The sequence below is a fragment of the Mastomys coucha genome, unplaced genomic scaffold, assembly GCF_008632895.1.
Source record: "Mastomys coucha isolate ucsf_1 unplaced genomic scaffold, UCSF_Mcou_1 pScaffold7, whole genome shotgun sequence".
Lineage (NCBI taxonomy): Eukaryota > Metazoa > Chordata > Mammalia > Rodentia > Muridae > Mastomys > Mastomys coucha.
This window is the reverse complement of record NW_022196913.1, coordinates 33,420,796-33,428,516: the sequence shown is the minus strand read 5'-3', so window position 1 is coordinate 33,428,516 and position 7,721 is coordinate 33,420,796. Positions and strand designations below refer to the sequence as shown.

General features: G+C 43.5%; 1 long non-coding RNA gene across 1 annotated transcript; it reads left to right on the top strand.

Moving 5' to 3' along the window:
- Window positions 1-4,845: 4,845 nt before the first annotated feature.
- On the top strand, window positions 4,846-6,963 carry LOC116082392. The gene is made up of 2 exons (XR_004115277.1): window positions 4,846-5,192; window positions 6,398-6,963. It is a non-coding gene; the product is annotated as an uncharacterized LOC116082392 (long non-coding RNA).
- The last annotated feature ends 758 nt before the right edge of the window (window positions 6,964-7,721 follow it).

The following is a 7,721-nucleotide window of genomic DNA, read 5'->3' as shown; positions in this document are numbered from 1 at the left end:
GATGGTGGTGCTGATTGTGCAGTGTGAATGCACTTACTGTCATCAAAGTGTGCACTACAAAATGGCTGAGACATATACTGTCATGTGTCTTTCACTGCAGTTGAAAATGAGTCTCTAAGTGGAGGGTTGTAGTGAAGGGGGTAACCAAGCTTCCCAAGAGTAAGAGACATCTCTTGTTTGCCTTTCTCTGGTCCCTTGAAAAGTCCTTGGTGCACAATATACTTGGTGTCAAATCAGTATACTTGACAGATGTTTCTTATGCTCTGTGTGTGTGTGTGTGTGTGTGTGTGTGTGTGTGTATGGCACGTGTGGGGACATGCCATAAGTCACCTTGTTTGTTTGGTTTTTTTGTTTTGTTTTGTTTTTAGAAAGGCTCTCTCAGTGATCTGGAACTCACCAATTTGGTTGGCTGGTTGGTCCGAGAACACTGGGGACCCTCTTGTCTCTGCTTCCCTAGCACTTGCCTTATAAGCACACATCATTATGCATGAAATTGTCTTTTGGTACGTGGATTCTAGGGATTGAATCCAGGGCCTCATGTATGCATGACAAGTGCTTTACCAATTTAGAATCTCCCAGATCCCCTTAGTGTTTAATTTATAAATGTGCAAATTTCCACATGTGGCTGAGAGACAATGAAAAGAGGTATCGCTGCCTGTGTTAGACTTTGCATCACTGTGACTAACACCTAGATCACTGTGACTAATACTTAGATAAATTATTTAAAGTGAGGGAAAATTCATTTTGCCCCGTGGTTTCAGTCAATGGTTGGCTAATTCATTGCTGTGGGCCTGAGGCAAGGCTGGACATCATAGTAGAAATCTCCTGGTGGAGCACAGCCTCCATCCTAGTTTGCTTTCTGTTGCCATGGTAAACACCATGAGCAAAAGCAACTGGGGAGGGGGTGTGGGACATGTTTTATTCCTTGGTACACTTTACAGTTCATCATCCAGGGAATCCAAGGCATGAACTCAAAACAAGAACCTGAAGACAGGATGCTGATGCAGAGACCATAGAGAGATGCCACCTATTGCCTACTGGCTTGCTTCTCAGGGCTTATTCAGTTTCGTTCCTTTTCCTTCCTCCCTTTCTTCCTTTCTTCATTTCTTTCTTTCTTTCTTCCTTCCTTCCTTTCTTCCTTCCTCCCTCCCTACCTCCCTTTCTTCCTTCCTTCCTTCCTTTCTTTCTTTATTTTTCATTTTTTTTCATTTTGAGTTTTCAAGATAGTGTTTCTCTGTGTAGTCCTTCCTATCCTGGAACTTGCTGTCGCAAACTCAGAGATCCACCTGCGTTTGCTTCCCAAGTGCTGGGATTAAAGGTGTGCCCCACCATCATAAACGCCTTTCTTATACAACCCAGGGCTACTTGCCCAGGTCTTGCACTACCCACAGTGGCCTGGGTCTTCCAACATCAATCAGGAATAAAGAAAATGCCCCCTCAGACATTCCCACAGAGCAATCTGACTCAGGCAATTTCTCAGTTGAGGATCTTTCTTCCCATGATGACTCTAGTTCGGGACAAGTTCACCAAAACTCACCATCACACCTTCTCGCCTGTGACAAACTATGGAGCAGAGAGAGCCATGCCTGGGCTATGGACCTTTCTCATTTCCTTCCTGTATCTCCATCCCAATCTTCAGCCTATGAGATGGTGCCACCCATAATTGCATAAGACCTATTTGAACCCTTTCACAAAATAGAATATGCTCTACTAGCCTCCCGGGTAAATCTCAAGCCAATAGAATTGGCAATCAAAGTTCAATGACGTGCAACATGCATGGAAAGATAGTTGGATAAACTAAAGATGTTTAGAAAGGAAGACCTTTAGATAAGTTGGGCCTATCATATCTAGTGAATGTGAAGTCAGCACTGTTTTAAAATCCCATAATTGGGCAACCTGATTCTAGCTCTTTAGGACTGTGCTCGCTTCTATGTCAATAAGAGCGTGCAATCATAGTAGCTCAAGCTTGGTGACCTCAGTCGCTCATTCTGCAATGCCTGCTTGACTTGAAGCTCCCTACTCCTGTCCCCCTGGCTCTCAGACCATCTGGCTTCATCTTCTGGATTGTAATACTGACCTTGGGTGTGTCATGTTTTGGTGACCTGTTGGACTCTTCCCTGCATGTTTCTCAGGAGAGCACAATAGAACCAGAATGGAGACAGAAATGAGTCCTGACATGTGAGAGCTGACCCCTGGTGTTCAGTCAATTACAATTAGCAAGTTAATAAGTTAGGCCAGAAGCAGAAGCATAGATCAGCCCCCATTGTATCTCACATCTACCAGAGAGCAGCTGACAAGCCATGAGGATCTGCCTAGCCCACATTCAGGGAAGGCCCCATCCATTTACCTCTAGGTAAAGAAGTCTAGGAAAGATATAACCCCATACCTCCTTTTCCTTTGCTAACAGGTGTTTCTATGAAGTACGGGCAAGGTAACCCTCCATGCTAGCAGGTTTACTCCTGTGGACTCAACCAACTGTTGATCAAAACTATTAGGAAATTGTGCCAATACTAAAAGACGAACAGTGTTTTCCTGTCCTTGTTCCATGAGTAGTGCAGTGTAGCATCCCGTTTGCACTTACCTCTCCCTAGGAACTGCAAGTGAGCAAGAGATGATTTTCAAAGTGTGCAGTGGCACATGCTATCCTGTATAAGGAATTTGAGCATCCCCCAATTTGGGTATCCATGAACAGTCCACATGGTACAAGTGGGTGACTATATAGGTTCTTAAAAAGTACAAGGTGCTGATAATCCTTGGCCTTGTTACTTTGGAGCCAGAATAAAGGGCTCATAAAAGAATCATTGACATTGAATACACAGCATAAGTTGAAGATATCTTAATTTTCTTTTAAATTGAATCTTGAAATAATTTAGTTTTCTAGTTTTTTAAACCTATGTTTTATGTATATTGTAAATATTAAAACAGTGGAAAGTATAGATGTGCACTGTCTGTTTCGAATGGAAATACCAGCTGGCTTGCCTGGATAGTCCTTGGACTCTGGAAATCTTCAGTCCATAGCTGGTGTGTTAATTTAGGTTTATCTTGAAAATATTTCTGTAGTCCCAAATGCTTCAACCTTGCTGAGGTGGACTTTGGGTATCAGAATACAGAGTTGAGCTTATGTTTGTTATCTCCCTGTGCACAGTCTCAGTTGTATATCTCTACAGGGCTGATGGCTTGCTTAGTGGTTCTCAGGAGAACATTTCAGAGAAACAGCTGTCTTCATGTACTTCCTGTTGCTCTTACAAAGGCAAGGTTTCTTATAAAGGGTAAAGGGTTACTTCCATTCATGGTTCTGGGGGCTGGAGGTTACAGGGTCAAGTGACCATATTGGATGAACTTCATGAATTCATAGCATAAAATATAAAACCAACACAGGTAGAGAAGACCCTATGGTAGCTGATCCCTACTCATGAGAAAAGCATTCAAACAATCAAAATTTGATCTTATAACTTATGCCATCTCCCTTTGTGTGTGTGTGTGTGTGTGTGTGTGTGTGTGTGTATGTGTGTGTGTGCACACGTATGTGTGTGTGTGTGTGTGTGTAGACACAATAGACCCTCTTGTGGCAATTGTGGGTGTTGGGATCTGAACTCTGGTCCTCATGACAGAGCAGGAAGCCCTCTTAAACTACTGAGCTATTTTTCCAAGCCTCTCTAACACACAACCTAAGCTATATCATCAAACCATAGCAACATATTCTTAGATATCCTCATCAAATCTTTAATGTATTTTCTCGTTTCTTCACTTGTTTTTGGTATATGTATATATATGTGTGTATATATGTATCCATCTATATCTATGTCTATATCTATGTAACTATATATATGTATATCCTTCTATAAATCTTTCTGTGTGAATGCTATATTGTATGTATCTATGAGGCATATGTGTGTATATGTATGTTTGTGTGTATGAATATGGACACATATTGGTCATGGTGCACATCTGGAGACCAGAGGGCCTTCTCAGGTATTGTCCTTGCCTTCTACCTTATTTAAAATGAGGTCTGTCATTATTTACCAATTCAAATGCCAGGCTAGCTTGCCTCTGACTTTCTGGATGTGTTCTCCTGTCTCTTCCTACCATCTTGTTGTAGATGTGCTGGGGTATATACATGTGATAATACTTCTGGCTTTACATGAGCTCTGGAGAGCTGAACTTAAGTTTTAACACTTGTACAAGTATTTTACCCACTGAGCCATTCCCCCAGTCTGTGATTGTTTGTTTTTAAGACAGGGTCTTGCTATCTGACCCAGGTATGCTTTGAACTCACTATGTAGCTTAAGTTGGCCTTAAACACGTGGTGATTTTCCTCTTCCTGCCTCCCAAATGGTAGTGTGTGTCACTAGACCCTGCTTCTAACCAATGGTTCTTTTTCCTTCTTACATTTGTTTGTGTGTGCATGTGTGTGGAAGTCGGAGGATGATTCTCAAGAGTCATTTCTTTCCTCCCACCAGTTAAAGGAATTGAGCTCAGATGTCAGACTTCAGGCAATTACCTATGCTCACTGAGCCATCTAACTGACTGCCTAATGACATTTCCTATGCTGGTTGGGATCATTTAATGGCGCTTCATCCTTTTGAGGCCAAGTAAGAATTCTGAGCTTGTTCTAGAGCACAAAAAGAAAGTTCTAGAGTGAGAGTATTCATATAGCCTTCTTACCCTTCCAAAGACCAATATTGAGCTCCTATTGCCTAGAAGTTGACCATCATGCTAGAAACAGGAAAAGCTATGGAACCATGAGACCACAGTTCATAGTCAACATGAGTGACAGAGTGGGAAGACAGAGAGTGTAAGTGACATCAGAAAGTTGACACACCTGCCACCAGCTATCGTGGCACCCTGGTACACTTCTCAGAAGTCACTGTTGCAGCAAGGTGGTGCAGGTGTCATGCTACCTGCTTCTGAGACACATGCTGTGCTATGCTCCACTTGTAACTCTTGTCTATCTGAATCACCTTCCAGATTCATGAGACAGTTTTAAAGCTACCTAGTTAGATTTTAGCTGTGATTCCAGTTTCTCCAACAAAAAAAGGCAACTTAGAAGAGGAAGAGTTTATTTTAGCTCACAGTTCCTGGTCATGGTCCATCACAACAGGGAAGACAAGGCAGGAAGAACTTAAAGCAGCTCTTGATCATATCATGGTCAAGAGCACAGAGAATGAACGCTTGCATGTTTACTCCTCAGGGTATGTTCTCTATCCTTAGAGCCCAGAGCCCAAACATAGGTCACCAGAATTACCTCGCCATCTCTCCCATTTTACAGGCAGCTCTTGGGTATTCATGTACCAGTTACTTTCTCTTCTATGCAACCAAATACCTGATGAGAAGCAATGTAGGGAGGAAGGGTTTGCTCTAGCTCATTCCTTCATGGCAGGGAAGGCAATAGCAGCTGGGGCTGGTGTTTTGGAGTAGAGCTTGCTGGTTAGTCACATTTATGCAGCAGTCAAGAAGTAAAGGCTCCACTGGAGCAAGAGCAAGCCATAAGTCATAAACCCTCCTGGTGATCCTGCTTCCAGCAGCCAGACTTCATGTCTTACAGGTATTTCTGAGATGTGTCTAGGGACCTCAGCACACTTATAGATGCCATGCTGGATCACCACATGATCACCCATGTTTAAGGTTCCATGACCTCCTCAAACAGCATCACTAGCTGGTGATCAAGTGTCCAAACACATGAGGCTTTGGGGGATGTTTACATACAATACAAAGCACTTCAAAATTCTCGTTTATATGTATCTTGAATTAAGGTCCTCTTGAGACTTCCTAGGTATTTAAAAGCATGTCAGGGGTCGAGTCAGCAGGAGTTGGGTTAATTATTAGAAGTGATTAAGAAAATTAGAGTTTTATAATTGAAGGCACTGGATGCCTGGAGATGTCACGAGTTCCTCCACTCTAGAAGTTAAAGCAGAAGCCAGTGAGATGCTACAGGTAGGCAGTATAGGTTAAAATGCCCACAGACAGCCCTGCTTCCTGGTACCCATATCCTTGTTGAGTATCCTCCTCTCAGGAGAGATGCTTTCATTGGGACAGATCTGCAGAAGAGTGAGACAGCTGCATTGTTCCACTTCCCCAGATTGGTTTCCTGTACCTTCACTTTGTGGTGGAAGCCAGCTGTTCTGTGGTGAGCCTCTATATAGAGAAGATGGCATGGCAAAGAAGAGCATTGGTCCTTGGCCAATGCTCATGAGGAAGCAGGGAACTCAGTCCTACAGCCCAGAAGTGTAGGCTTAGATCTTTCAAAACCTATTTCAATAAGGGTTCTCAAATGCTTTGGCCCCCCTTCTAGCCCACCATCCAAAGAGAAAAGATGGTAAATAGAATAAGGGGATGTGGACCTGTTTAGAAGTAGTTCTTTGATGTGATTCCAATCTCCCATTTGTCGGGATACCAGCAGTCCAGGTCAGTAGTGTCAGGATACCAAACAAATCGGCAGCGTTGGCACCATGCAGCAGAAACAACCAGGCCCCTGCTGAACAGGCATGAGTCAGAGGGAGCGACCAGAACCAGCTGGGATACCAGGAGAAGTTCTCTGCCCTGCCTCTTTGGATGAAGTGAAGATCAGTGAAGATTTGAGACCAACAAACTGTTGTAAGGCTAGCTACGCAAGCCCCACATCCCTGTCCGCTGGGTCCTATTTATACTCTCCAAACATCACATGTTGCCCCGTCAAGAAAACCGCATGAGTCTGCATCGCATACCACAACCATAAACTTCCACTTCACAGGAGGAGCCGGCTCTTGCCAACCAGCTAGTGAACGGCTAGTTGGCACTTCCTTCAGAGCCAAGCCAGCAGCATGCTATCCTCTATGTACCTCATCACAAGCAAGACCCCCAAAACAGAAGAGCCAGGTGAGACGTGCAGAGAGAAAGAAGGAGATAAGAAATATATTCTTTCAAGAGACTTAGCTTAAGTCTAACTTGTCATGTAGTGATAATAAATGAGTGGAACCCGCTGAACAGTTGTCTTCCATTGTCCGTCTCAGGTTGAGGGTTCTATGACTCGTCAGGGCTTAAAAAAAGGAGGCTCAGGAGGTACTGAGCACACTGGTGCCTAAACTGTTACTTCTTTTCCTTTCTTCTTATTAAGTCCAATAAATAGTTGTGCTTATCTGCTGGGATTCATTTTTCTTTGTACCCAGGCTTGTCAGCCGGTTGAAGCCTTATTAGGCTGATCTAAGAAAGGAAGCTAATTCAAGCACATGCCTTTGGAAGCAGTAGGATGTCCAGCGAGGAAAAGGAAGATGCCATCTGGCTGCTAAGGCAGTGTGCTTTGCATGTGAAATAAGAGTGATCACAGCTCAAATCAGCAGTCTGGAGGTGTCATTGATTGCTCTGGGTCTCAGCAGTTCTTGATAATCCAGCCCATTATTTTCCCTGTTAGCACCAGGGCCCATCAGAGCTGGGACTGAGTGGTTCCTTCAGTCATCTATTTGAGGAGCTGACACCGTAGCTTTCCACATAGATGTATTTGTGACTTAAATGCTCTTGGTTCAATAAAAGAATTGCAGTGCTTTATTGTCATGGGAGGAAGTCCAGGCAGGCTTTGCCACCGCTGTTTCCAAGGATCTATTACCTTGCAAGCTCAGACTACGTAGTTAATGTTCTGTGTGGAGATTTCCAGTCTTCAGGGCTGAAAACAGAGAGACAGTGACACAGAGCTCAATGCTGTTGAAGCAAATAAGATGCAGTTTGAGGTGCAAGTTATTTAAATGAAT